At 44.3% G+C, this 12,634-nt stretch overlaps 2 protein-coding genes across 3 annotated transcripts in view; one reads left to right on the forward strand and one right to left on the reverse strand.

Moving 5' to 3' along the window:
• The window catches only part of LOC309337153 (uncharacterized protein C3orf49), a 503,307-nt gene that overhangs the window by 172,323 nt on the left and 318,350 nt on the right, over positions 1 to 12,634 (reverse strand). The window contains exon 6 of one of the 2 annotated variants that reach the window (XR_014154125.1): positions 3,385 to 3,550. The exons of the other annotated variant lie outside the window; for it this stretch is intronic. The gene's annotated coding sequence lies outside the window, so the exon portion shown is untranslated. Of the gene's footprint in view, positions 1 to 3,384; positions 3,551 to 12,634 lie in introns of those variants that run through there. 2 annotated transcript variants of the gene reach the window in all.
• The window catches only part of PRICKLE2 (prickle planar cell polarity protein 2), a 266,815-nt gene that overhangs the window by 119,323 nt on the left and 134,858 nt on the right, over positions 1 to 12,634 (forward strand). The gene's annotated exons all lie outside the window — the stretch shown is intronic.

The following is a 12,634-nucleotide window of genomic DNA, read 5'->3' on the forward strand; positions in this document are numbered from 1 at the left end:
AGCAAAGTTCTTAACCCCAGGTACTATTTCTAAGTTAGCGGAGAGTGTAACCTGAAGCGGCCGTAACCTTAAGCATCTGTAACCTGAGGTACCACTGTAGTTAAAGGTGGAGCACAGAGCATGGCCAAGAACAGTTGCATAGAACAGAGCATAGCCAGTTGTTTCATTTTTAGACCAGTTGCCAGATAAGCAAGCAGCCAGGCAAGTGGCCCCACTCAAATACTATTCAGGTAAAGGTAAAGGGACCCCTGACCATTAGGTCCAGTCGTGACAGACTCTGGGGTTGCGGCATTCATCTCGCTTTATTGGCCGAGGGAGCCGGCGTACAGCTTCCGGATCATGTGGCCAGCATGACTAAGCCGCTTCTGGCAAACCAGAGCAGCACAGGGAAATGCCGTTTACCTTCCCACCTATTGATCTACTTGCACTTTGACATGCTTTCGAACTGCTAGGTTGGCAGGAGCAGGGATCGAGCAACAGGAGCTCACCCCGTCGCAGGGATTCGAACAGCTGACCTTCTGATCGGCAAGTCCTAGGCTCTGTGGCTTAACCCTCAGGGGGTAAATTGAGGTAGGCAATTGATCCAATATCCAGTACCCTCTAGGCCGCAAGGCAGCCCTGGTACCCAAGATCCTTTTAATAGGATGTGCCAGAATTGATCATGGGATCTTCTGCATGCAGGAGCGGCCACAAATGTGTGCCAATGCCTTCACCCTCCTGGCAGCCATGTCATTTCCCTTGCCAGCACAGGATGTAACCCCAGAAGCGCCGTACCTGGTGCGACCACACTGGTTACGCTCCCCTGGATCTGCACTTAATAATGGTGCTACGACTGGTGCACATGCACAGCCCCGAACCTGCCGCCCTGCCCTGCCTCTGTACCATCCCAGAATGCAGCAGTGATGCTGTGGTCAGGAAGGCAGTTTCATGGCAGTGCTGCTCCGCGCCAGCCGCTCCTGTCTCGCGTGTCCAGCATGAGCTCTGCCTCTGAGACTTTAGTGGCGTGTTGGCTCCTTCCTCCGATGAAGAAAGCGGAATAAGTTATCCAAACCAAGAGAAGTCCTGCAAATTTGCTCCATTTGCGTAATTCATAGTGGTTGGAAACTCCAGCATTTTGTGGCACAGAAAGAATCTAGACTTCCAGGTCAAGAATTTTTATCTTCTTAGCAGGGAGCGTATATTTGCTTTCTTGATGCTGCAACTGACCCTTCATAGGTAGGCGCTTTCTCCTACCGATCGTTCATTTACAGTGGTACCTCGGGTTAAGCAATTAATTTGTTCTGAGAGCCAGTGTGGTGTAGTGGTTAAGAGCGGTAGTCTCGTAATCTGGGGAACCGGGTTCGCGTCTCCGCTCCTCCGCATGCAGCTGCTGGGTGACGTTGGGCTAGTCACACTTCTTTGAAGTCTCTCAGCCCCACCCACCTCACAGAGTGTTTGTTGTGGGGGAGGAAGGGAAAGGAGATTGTTAGCTGCTTTGAGACTCCTTCGGGTAGTGATAAAGCAGGATATCAAATCCAAACTCCCCCTCCTCCTCCTCCTCCTCCTCCTCCTCCTCCTCCTCCTCCTCTTCTTCTTCTTCTTCTTCTTCTTCTTCTTCTTCTTCTTCTTCTTCTTCGTTCTGGAGGTCCGGTCTTAACCTGAAACTGTTCGTAACCTGAGGTACCACTTTAGCTAATGGAGCCTCCTGCTGCCACTGTACCGCCACCGTGCGATTTCTGTTCTCACCCTGAAGCAAAGTTCTTAACCCGAGGTACTATTTCTGGGTTAGCAGAGTCTGTAACCTGAAGCATTTGTAACCCGAGGTACCACTGTACTGAAGTTTGGGGGTTTGGGATAGTTTCATCCTGTGTACATTTTTCTGCCTCTGGACAGTACTGAAATGCGAAGAAGTAAAGATAGGCTATACTACAGCGAGTTTACTACTAAATCACATCGGATCTGCTTCAAGGAAGCATTCATACATTAGACATTTATTGAATTGCATTCGTTACTGTTTTCATTGTGCTTCCAATGGCCAAGGAAAGCTGTTTGGATCATTGATGCCCTTGTCACGTAGCTGCGTAGATGAAAAGCATGTTCGATCAGGAAGCTCAGAATGAGCTCTGATATATGACTTCTACCCTGTAATACTTTGATTTCAATTATTTATGGACTATGAATGATGGCACGGTGGTGTGTTCTATTTATGTAATATAGACTTGCTTATTATGGACACCTGTTCGGGGATGCCTTTGAGAACAATTGACTTTCAGGAGATGAGGGATTGAATATGCATGAAGCATGTGCGGGATAAGTCAGGTGCATGTTTTATGGAGTTTTCGAGAAGCATCTCACGGGCACATTAGCCACTTAAGATCCTCAATCACCAGGTGAAAATACTCTGGGCCCATTAATGCTGCTAGATTCTGAAAGCTAAGCAAGCCTAAACCTGCTTGTTTCCTGGATCAGAAGCTTCATGAGAGTCCCACTTAAGTAGTTTTGACATCCCCCCAAAGCACAGAACATAAGGGGAGCAATCCCAGTAAGCAAGGATCTAAGATGCAACGTTGTGATGGAATTTCCCAATTATTGGAGCGACTTCTCCCGCACAACTTTGGTGCTAAAACCTCAAAACAGATGGAACAGGAAATTCTTTCGCAAATACATGCCAGTCGCATCGCTGAATTGGTGTATCTGTTTTATATGCTGCTAGCACAGCTCATACTGTACACCACTAAGGGACTTTAACTTAGCACTACATTGAATTCCTATCAAAGTGTGTTAGGCAAAAATATTTCACATGGTTTTGGATGGGGTTTTATTTTAGTATTTTAAAGACTATGTTGATTTGATTTGATTTTTTTGCAATCTACTGTTTTGATTTTTACAGTTTTATTGCTTTTGTTGTTTCTTATTGTTTTAATTATTGTAAACTACCCTGGGATCAGTTGATGAAAAGTGGTTTAAAAATCCCTTCAGTGAATTTTGAGGGTGCACAGGGCCAGGAGAAGACGAGAAAGTTCTGTTGCACGGAAATCTGTTATGCGATCGGAGGTGCAGGGTTGGATATGACCCCATGTGCATAGGCAGAGTTTAGTGGCAGCAGTCATTAAAAACCATTAAAAACATGAAGTTTAATGTCATGGCAAACAATGTTAATCTCTTGCAGATTATATCGCCTTAGTTAGTACTTGGAAGACCACTGTGGGGGTACACTCAGAATGGATTAGTGCATGGCGCAAGAATATGTAGTGCAATGGCACAAAACTATGACTTGAAATGCATTCTACATAACATGCATAAATAGTAAAGCATCAATAATAATTGGTACTGCCAACCTAGCTGTTCGAAAGCACATCAAAGTGCAAGTAGATAAATAGGTACCACTCCAGCGGGAAGGTAAACGGCATTTCCATGCGCTGCTCTGGTTCGCCAGAAGCGGCTTAGTCATGCTGGCCACATGACCCGGAAGCTGTACGCCGGCTCCCTCAGCCACTAAAGCGAGATGAGCGCCGCAACCCCAGAGTCGGCCACGACTGGACCTAATGGCCAGGGGTCCCTTTAGCTTTACCTTTTACTGTTCAATAAAAGAATCCCTGGCCTCTCCAGCTGCCGGACTCACTTCCTGCGTATGCATCTGTCTAGCCTAAAATGTCCTACTCCAACTGTCTATCTGCTGTTCTTGATCTCAGATAAATCTTTTGCATCACCTGCTACCTGATCCTTCAGACCCTGTGTATGCAAATCATGCCCCGCTCTGCCAATTTGGGTATAGGAGAAATCCTGTTTGCAGCAGTCCTTCATTTCCTCCAAGCTGGGCCTGCACAGAAAAGCCCTTCAAGCAACAGACCAGAGCCAAGCCTTTGGAACGTCTAATTCATTGGCATACATTCCCCCCCCCCCCGCCAGTAGTGCATGGAAAAAGCATCTCTGTGCTCCCATTAATGCTAATGAAAATTGCATGGCTCATTCTTCGCACACCGAACACAGAAGATTTCCCCCTAGACGTCAACTTCTGTTGTGTCATGTTTTGTCATTTTTAATTTTTTTTGTAAACTGACACTGCATAATACGATACTGAGCAGAGTTTGATGAACGTGCCTCCCCTCCCCTGTTTGCTAACCTTCCTGTGGCAAATCAACAGTGACAGCGGCATGCATGCTAGATTTGGAAGCAGGAGCTCATCTGTCTTTGAGATGGTTGGGATTTCTTGGTTGGAGAGCTCTTGCAGTGGATTTAGCAAGGAGATTGGAAACAAGGAAAGAGCAAGCCTAGACTCATGTCCGTGGAGAGGGCTGTTGCACTCAGGTTATGCTTGCAGGATTCCCATAGGCATCTGACTGGCTTCTGTGAGACTGGGATGTTTGACTGAATGATCCAGCAGGGATCTTATGTTCCATGTTCTTTTTTTAAGAAAACGCACAAACACACTGCAGATTTTTGTCTGTTCTGATTTCCACCTGCTTTTCGTTTCCTTTTCATAAACAAAAAAAATAATATGTGTATTTTTATTACTTATTTATTTGAGAGCATTTATAGCCTGCTTAATATTGAAGATACATTTCCAAATGGTCTGCAAAACTCGATGTACAGTGGTACCTCAAGTTAAGAACTTAATTTGTTCTTAACCTGAAACTTTTCTTAACCTGAGGTACCACTTTAGCTAGTGGGGCCTCCCGCCGCTGCTGCGCAATTTCTGTTCTCATCCTGAAGCTAAGTTCTTTACCCGAGGTACTATTTCTGGGTTAGCGGAGTCTGTAACCTGAAGTGTCTGTAACCTGAAGCGTCTGTAACCTGAGGTACCACTGTATTAAAACAATATTATTGCTATTATTACTCTAACAATTTACTGCCTGCTCTTCACTCTAAGGCAGGCTTCCTCAAACTCGGCCCTCCAGTTGTTTTGAGACTACAATTCCCATCATCCCTGACCACTGGTCCTGCTAGCTAGGGATCATGGGAGTTGTAGGCCAAAAACATCTGGAGGGCCGAATTTGAGGAAGCCTGCTCTAAGGTCCCAGGGCAGGCTACAAAAATATACCCCCCCATCACTATAACAAATAAAACAACAAGTCAAAGTTGTCAGTTGCAGGGTCCACCTTGAAAAACCAAATCCAACGGTCCCAGAAAGCCTGAGCCAATATAGGCCCTTTAAAAGATGCTCATTGTCCCTTTGAAGAACAGCCTAGTCTAGTCAGCAGAATCTTCCTTGAAGCACCCCAATGGCCGACCCACCTAAACAGTGCAATAGAAATAAGTCCTTGGGTGTTTGTGTGCAGTTTATACAACCTGCAAATATTGAGCAACTATGTTTGACTTACTTATCCTTTGAAGATAGTGGCAGACTTCAGATCAGCAGGATGAGAAGGATGAAAGGAGGAGGTGGCTTCCTTTCATCGTTTTTCGGGAATAATGGTACATTCAAGCAAATGTAACATGCTTCTCACTTCCATGAGCAGCGGAAAATTTCCTATGGAAATATTGCAGGGTGTAGCACTGGGGCCGATGGTCAAGCAGCCTGTTAAAGCTGGGGAGGGGGGTTGTTATTATGATTATTTTATTGTTATGCTTTCTGTTATTAGGCTGTTTCTGTTACTATGTTTTGATTTTTGATGCTCCATAAAACGTGTCCTTAACATTGTACACTGCCCTGGAACCTTTTGAGAAAGGGTGGTACATAAGCCGAGTTAATCACCATCATCATCATCATCAGCAGCAGCAGCAGCAGCAGCAGCAGCAGGGAGGACCTCCAGGTATTAGGCAAAATAACAGTGGTGTTGCACATGAAGTTCCTTGCTGCTCACTCTCACCTCCAAGTCCATCTTCTTCCCTTGCCTCCTGCCTACCTCCCTGCAAAGAAGAAGAAGAAGAAGAAGAAGAAGAAGAAGAAGAAGAAGAAGAAGAAGAAGAAGAAGAAGAAGAAGAAGAAGCAGCAGCAGCAGCAGCAGCAGAATTGTACCCCCCGCCCTCCCTGGCCAGAGCCGGGCTCAGGGTAGCTAACATCGTAAAACTAACACAGTATACAAAGAACATAAGAACATAAAAACAGACAATCAATCAATTAATTAAAATACATTTTAAAATTAGTTCAGAACAAATTAAAATCTGGACAGATGGCAGTCCACATGTAAATTTGAGAGTTGTTAATATTCTCCAGGGCCAACTGTTACCACTGGTCTTATAAAGGACCTCTGAGCGGACTGGGAAGCCTCTTCAATGCTTGTTCTTATACTGAAAGAAAAGAATCAGACTGAACCCTGACCAAAGGCCTGGTGGAACAGCTCCGTCTTGCAGGCGCACATGGGTGGCGGAGGGAATAAAAATTATTTGTATTCAGTAGGGTGGCCCCATGTCCTGTTTTGCACCTGACAGATCTAGTATGCTCAGCTCTATCTGGCCTGGTCTTTTCTTTTGCTGTTTTCCTCCCCCGCTCACATGTTATTAGATGTGCCCAGCAAATGATATGTCTGATAATTTGGGGAGCGGCTGGCAGCAGCACAGCTGTGTCTTCACCACTGTCCTTCCCTCATTCCCTAAGTCAGTTGCTCAGTAGTGTCTGAGGAAGGTAGGCAAGAAGATGGAGTTGGGAGTCGAGAGCGAGAGCAGGCAGCAAGGAACCGCATGTGCAACACCGCTGTTATTGTGCCTAATGCCTTTGCTAATTACTTAAAAACTACAAACGCTCCACTGAAATTTGCAGCAGGAGCAACCGTGTGTGGCCCAGCGGGCTTTTCTTACACTCTTTATGAGAGAGAATGCAGGGCACAGGTAGACATGGATATACAGTTATATATACAGTTCAGTCAAATATATATTAATTCCACTGATTTCAGTTGAAAAGGAAACCATGTACCTCAGCCTCTCCCCCTGAAATCAATGGGACTTAAAAGTGCTTAGCTTTGATTGGTTCAGGTCCTGGTTTTTCATTTTAGGGGAGTACAATGAGTACAGCATTCATTTTATCTAAGCTGCATCACTTTACTTTCGTTATTATCCTTTTATCCACCCCCATGATCCTGCATGATCTTCCTTGGTTATCATAATAGTCTCCGGCATAATTTCCCCCGTATCTCTTCTTTATAGAACAAACGCTTTCCTGTATTTTGTGATGGGGAAAGCTGGATTTGCAACTGACACTGAGAAGGCAGATGCATTATAAAACGATATTTGGATTTCCAGCAGAGCTGTCCTATTGATTTCCCCTTAGTCACATTTGAACGGTTTGATTGATCTGTATGCTGAGGGTACAGGCTTCTGACAGATGAAAACACTGACCTTTTCTCAATTGCTAGAAAGAAGATTTAATGATTGTGATATGGACCGGCCATTTGAGTGTATTTAAACTGGGCTCCAGATGAAGCTTTCAGAAAGAGCCATGATTGGCAGCGTTTTCACCAATTAAACCCTGTAAGGCAGCGAGATATTTCTCTTCTTTCAACACGAATGTATTTTGCCTGATTATTGGTAAATGACGCCTGGAAAAAAGTTCCGCTGTTAAAACTTATTCTTTTCTCTACTATTCAGATTAAAAATAGCAAGCTACCTACAGATCATATTACCAAGAAAGCGTTCCCCCTCCCTTCCCAGATTATGCAATCGGAATAATTAATATTTAGCACATTATTTTTACCCCGCATATAATATGCATCCTGCCTAAGAAGTTTAAAAACAATAGAATCGTTTTTGTGGCTGAGTATTTTTAGAAGGCTTCGCTTTTATTGGTCTTTCAGGGAATGTTTAAACGGTTCCTGTCCCCCGTCCCCCCACCCCGAACCTCAATTCTCATTTCTTAGAATCCAATTCCAAATGCACTGAGGTGCCATTGGCATTCCTCATGGGCTCTGCGCTGCAAAAATAGTGAACTTCATCATCGCCTGGCTGCAACTGCAGATGTAGATTTGCGAGGCTTAATTAAACCTCAAAAATAATAAATCCAGGAGTCAATTTAGTTCCAAATATTAAAATGTCAAGCAAATATAGCAATTTGTTATTTCTAATTAAAACATGGGTGGAAATAGTAGGCATGTAAAGCAATTTTAAAAGCGGAACTGGTTTCCTCCGGATAAGACACCAGAGGCCATTTTGGCCATAGCAATGTTGTAAACGTTGGTCAATACTATTCAGCAATAATGGACCTTTGAGGCTCGGGGGGGGGGGGCTTAGAAACTTCTCCACTTAATTCCCTCTCTATAGAGACACGTTTAGTAATACAGCAATACGGAAGAACTTGGAGGATACATTTTTGGACTAACTCTTGGAGTTATTCCCAGTATTTTCTGGTACAGTTCGCACAGAGCCCGTTGAGACAACTTAACTACTGTGAGCTGGCTTTCTTGCACCTGCCCGTATTCATTCCCTCGTCAGAGATTGCCAAAGACAGACTGCGTATACAGCACATTTCAAGTACATATAAATTTAATAAATAATAATAGGAAGAAGAAGAACATTGGTTGCCTAAAAGAATTCTGGGCCTGTAGTTTACCCCTCACAGTTAACATTCCCAGAAACCCTTTCTGTTATGTATTTTGTGTTTTTATATTTTATTTTTATGCTGTGAACCTCTCTGAGATCTAAGGATGAAGGGCAGTGTACAAACTTAATTAATAATAATAATAATAATAATAATAATAATAATAATAATAATAATACAGTGGCCAGAGGCGGAGGCGGAGATGTGCTTTGAATGTGCTTTAAAGGCACAGCTTGTATGTAGCCTTTGTTGCCTGAGGAAAAAGAGCAAATGGTACCTGAGTCCAAGTAAAGGTTGTTTTGTTTCAAGTTGTTTTGGTACCTAACCCTTGCTGCCTTTTCCTGACCTCCAAAATCAGCAACAGGAGGCAGCCACTTCACTCTGCCTCCCGGTAGAGCCGGCCCTCCCTGTTGTGCTTCCTTCTTCCCCACCTTAAATTGCAACTTTTGAATTTACTTTGGAAGCTGCCCTGAACAATGTTCTGTCTCTTCCTTACGTTAGTCAATAAAGCACATTGATGGTGCAGATATATCTCACACACATACGCCAGGTGCAGATATATGATAAAAGCGCTGTTAATATCAACCCACGCTCACTATGGTTCCATCGTGCACTTCCAAAAATAAGGAACTGCTCTGCACCCAAAATGGGCATTTCCCCTGGGCTCGTGGAACATTTCCTGATATAGATCAGGACTTGGGAGAGCGCCTGCATACAAGGAGTGGAATATGTTCACTTGAGTCCTGAAGTGCTTTGGATTGGCTCCCAAGAGCTCTGTGAGACATATTGGATGCCTTGAGAGTTCTTGAGTAGGACATTTCCCCCTGAACTGCTCAGCTGCCACAGCTGCTAAGAGAAAGGCAAACGGGAAGTCTAGTTGCATATTCAGTGCTAGCAGCATAAATCTCTGGATCATGTTCACAACAGCTTATACCATACAGTGGAACCTCGGGTTACAGACGCTTCAGGTTACCGACTCTGCTAACCCAGAAATAGTACCTCGGGTTAAGAACTTTGCTTCAGGGTGAGAACAGAAATTGTGCAGTGGCGACAGGGGGAGGCCCCATTAGCTAAAGTGGTACCTCAGGTTAAGAACAGTTTCAGGTTGAGAACGGCCCTCCAGAACGAATTAAGTTTTTAACCAGAGGTACCATTGTATTAGAATTTGTTAGCCTTCAGTGCTCCGCAGTATTTTTTTTGTTGGTTTTAGGGTCGTGGTCTGCATCTTTACTGTGGAAATTACTGATACCGTTGATCTAATGAGGAATCTTATTTCACCGATTCATCACTTTTATTATGGGAATCGGGTTGGCCGCGATGTGTAGCTCCTATTCCAACAGGAGCACATCCAGTGGCGAACCTTTAATAAACTACCATTGCCAACAGAGCAATGTCTTCCTTCATCGAACAAGTCAAAGGCAAGCTTGATCGTTCTGTGTAGCGACTGTGAATTAACAGCCTTTTGCTGTACTGTGCATATGTTTTCTGATTATATAAACAGTAACTGCTGGGTGCCATTCTTATATTGTATGAAATCAAGCCTTCTTAACTTGCCCATCTCTCAAGTACCTCCCATTTGAAATTAGCATGAAATCTTGAAGGGTTTTCAGATCTGGCCATATACGCACATGTATTCCATCCATGGTGGCTGGTCCTCATTGGGGCATGTAGGGCAGAAGACAGGGAGCCCAAACAGGAGGTGGAGACAGAGTTAATGACAGGCAGAGCCACCAACTAATTCTAGTTTGGTCTCCATCTTTTTCTCTGCTGAGTTCCACAAGGGCAACACTGAGATTAAGTGCTGCCCTTAGACTGGTTGTAAGGAAGTCAGCAAGCAGTGTGGACTGGCTGAGGGCTGAATCAGGCTGCTGGGGCAGTGACTCCTTTGCCATAATAATAATAATAATAATAATAATAATAATAATAATAATAATTTATACCCTGCCCATTGCCCATGCGGCTGGGTTTCCCCAGCCACTCTGGGCGGCTTCCAACAAAAGATTAAAAATACATTAAAGCATCAGTTATTAAAAATTTCCCTAAACAGGGCTGCCTTCAGATGTCTTCTAAACGTCAGATGGTTGTTTATTTCTTTGACATCTGATGGGAGGGCGTTCCACAGGGTGGGCACCACTACCGAGAAGGCCCTCTGCCTGGTTCCCTGTAACTTCACTTCTCGCAGTGAGGGAACCGCCAGAAGGCCTTCGGCACTGCACCTCAGTGTCTGGCCTGAACAATGGGGTGGAGACGCTCCTTCAGGTACACTGGACCGAAGTCGTTTAGGGCTTTAAAGATCAGCACCAACACTTCAAATTGTATTTGGAAATGTACTGGGAGCCAATATAGGTCTTTCAAGAGCTACCTTCACATGCAGCTGCCTTCACTGATTGCTTCCCCTTTCCTCTGCCAGCAGTTCCTTCCTCGGGATAAGATGGGGCCATAGTTCAGTGGTGCAGCTCATGGCTTGTATGAACCAGGCATCAAGTCCAGTCCTTGGGATCCATCATTAGTAAAGGAGCTCAGGAAAGTAGCAGTGAAACCATCTGCCTAATACCTTGCGTAGCTGCTTCCAGTCAGAGTAAACATCACTGGCCCAACGGACCAATGGTATGACTCGGGGAAAATGAGAGTGTAAAGAAGAGTGCCACTCCCTGTTCTCTCCTACCTTGAGCTAGACATCTGCATCATGCACTAGTTGGTGAGATCAGTCCTCTGTTTCCCTAACTCTGCCTTTAAGATGAAAGAGATATTTGGCAATCAAATCAGTTCTTCTAAATCTGCCATGGGAACAGTTGTACCCCTGTGATCCAAAAATGCAGACACAGTTCAAAACCTGGTCTTCAGATTTGCTTGTTGTGTTCTCAAGGCACAGTGGCTATTGGCTCGTCTCTCAAAGTGACAAGAGAAATTAATGTGCTTTGTTATTGAAATGTCCCATACTTTTTCCCGGCTGGAGGCAGCAATGTGGAAACTACTGTACTTATGTCAAACGGTATGAATGAGGGGCTCCATTATACGAGGAAGGTTAAGATTTATAGTGACACTTTCTGTCTTTCTTCATTTAGGAACATGTGGCATGCACATGGGGGAGAAATCCTCCCCTGGTTTGAATTGTGTTATGTTCCTAGAGTCAGAGGCTTGTTCTTCCTTCGATATTTACCATGTCTCCAGACAATCACAGCAGGCCGTTTCTCCCCTTTGAGATTCACGGTGGCCTTTGGCTTATACCTCCTTCTCTTCTCATCAAAGCGAAGAAGTCGATACATTTTTGTCATTTTATTTCATGCGCGGTGTTTCCCATTAAAGGCCGCTTCTGAGAAAGCTGAGCTTAGTGATGCTTGTGGGTTTTCCCATTTGTAAATGGAAGCCATTTCCATTTATAAATTGTGCATCGTGATAATTAAGTACTACTTAGTCCATTTATTTCAGTGAAACCTTTGGGCTTGTCCAATGAGTTAATGGAAAAGCACAACAGAAGATGAGATGGATATGGGGAGTTATCTGCCAGAAGGGCAGGGGGCTGCCACTTGAGACATCTCAGTTGGACCAACTATTGACTTAGAAGGGTATTTATTGTTGAACTGTTTGCTTAACCTCGAGGCTAAGACAGCTGCAAAGTGCTCCATGTGAGGTTGTCCTTGATCTGCTCACCCCTGGATGCCTTTGGAATGAGGGTCTCAGACAGCCACTTGCGAAGCAGATTATGGGTGTTTCCTTTTACATAACCCATGCACTGCTCTGTTTGTGTTTTCAGGCCACTTTTCCCATCCCAAAGGCCTCTTAAGTTGCTTGAATTTTTTTTAAAAAACCACCAACAACACAAACATAAAATCCAAAATCAAAACCATCAACAACACAGCGCAGAGCAACCTGTACGCTTAAACATACAACGGAAAAGCAGAGCGGCAAAAAATCCTTCCAGATCAAAGATCTGAAAGAAAATTAAAACAGTCTTTTCAGTTTAAAAGTCTAATAAACAGTAGTGGGGTGGGGCATACAAATCTCATAGGGCGACAGTGTTCCCCAGAATGGGTGCTGCTACTGGAAAGGCCCTGCATTGTCCCATGTGACTGCATCTCTGATTATGACAGAACACAAAGCAAGGTTGTATGCATGAATGCAACTTTGCCACGTTTCTGTAAAATGCTCTCCCAGGCAACCATGTGAATATCAGTGCGAATGCAA

The sequence above is a fragment of the Podarcis erhardii genome, assembly GCF_964252035.2.
Source record: "Podarcis erhardii genome assembly, chromosome: 2".
Classification (NCBI taxonomy): Eukaryota; Metazoa; Chordata; class Lepidosauria; order Squamata; family Lacertidae; genus Podarcis; species Podarcis erhardii.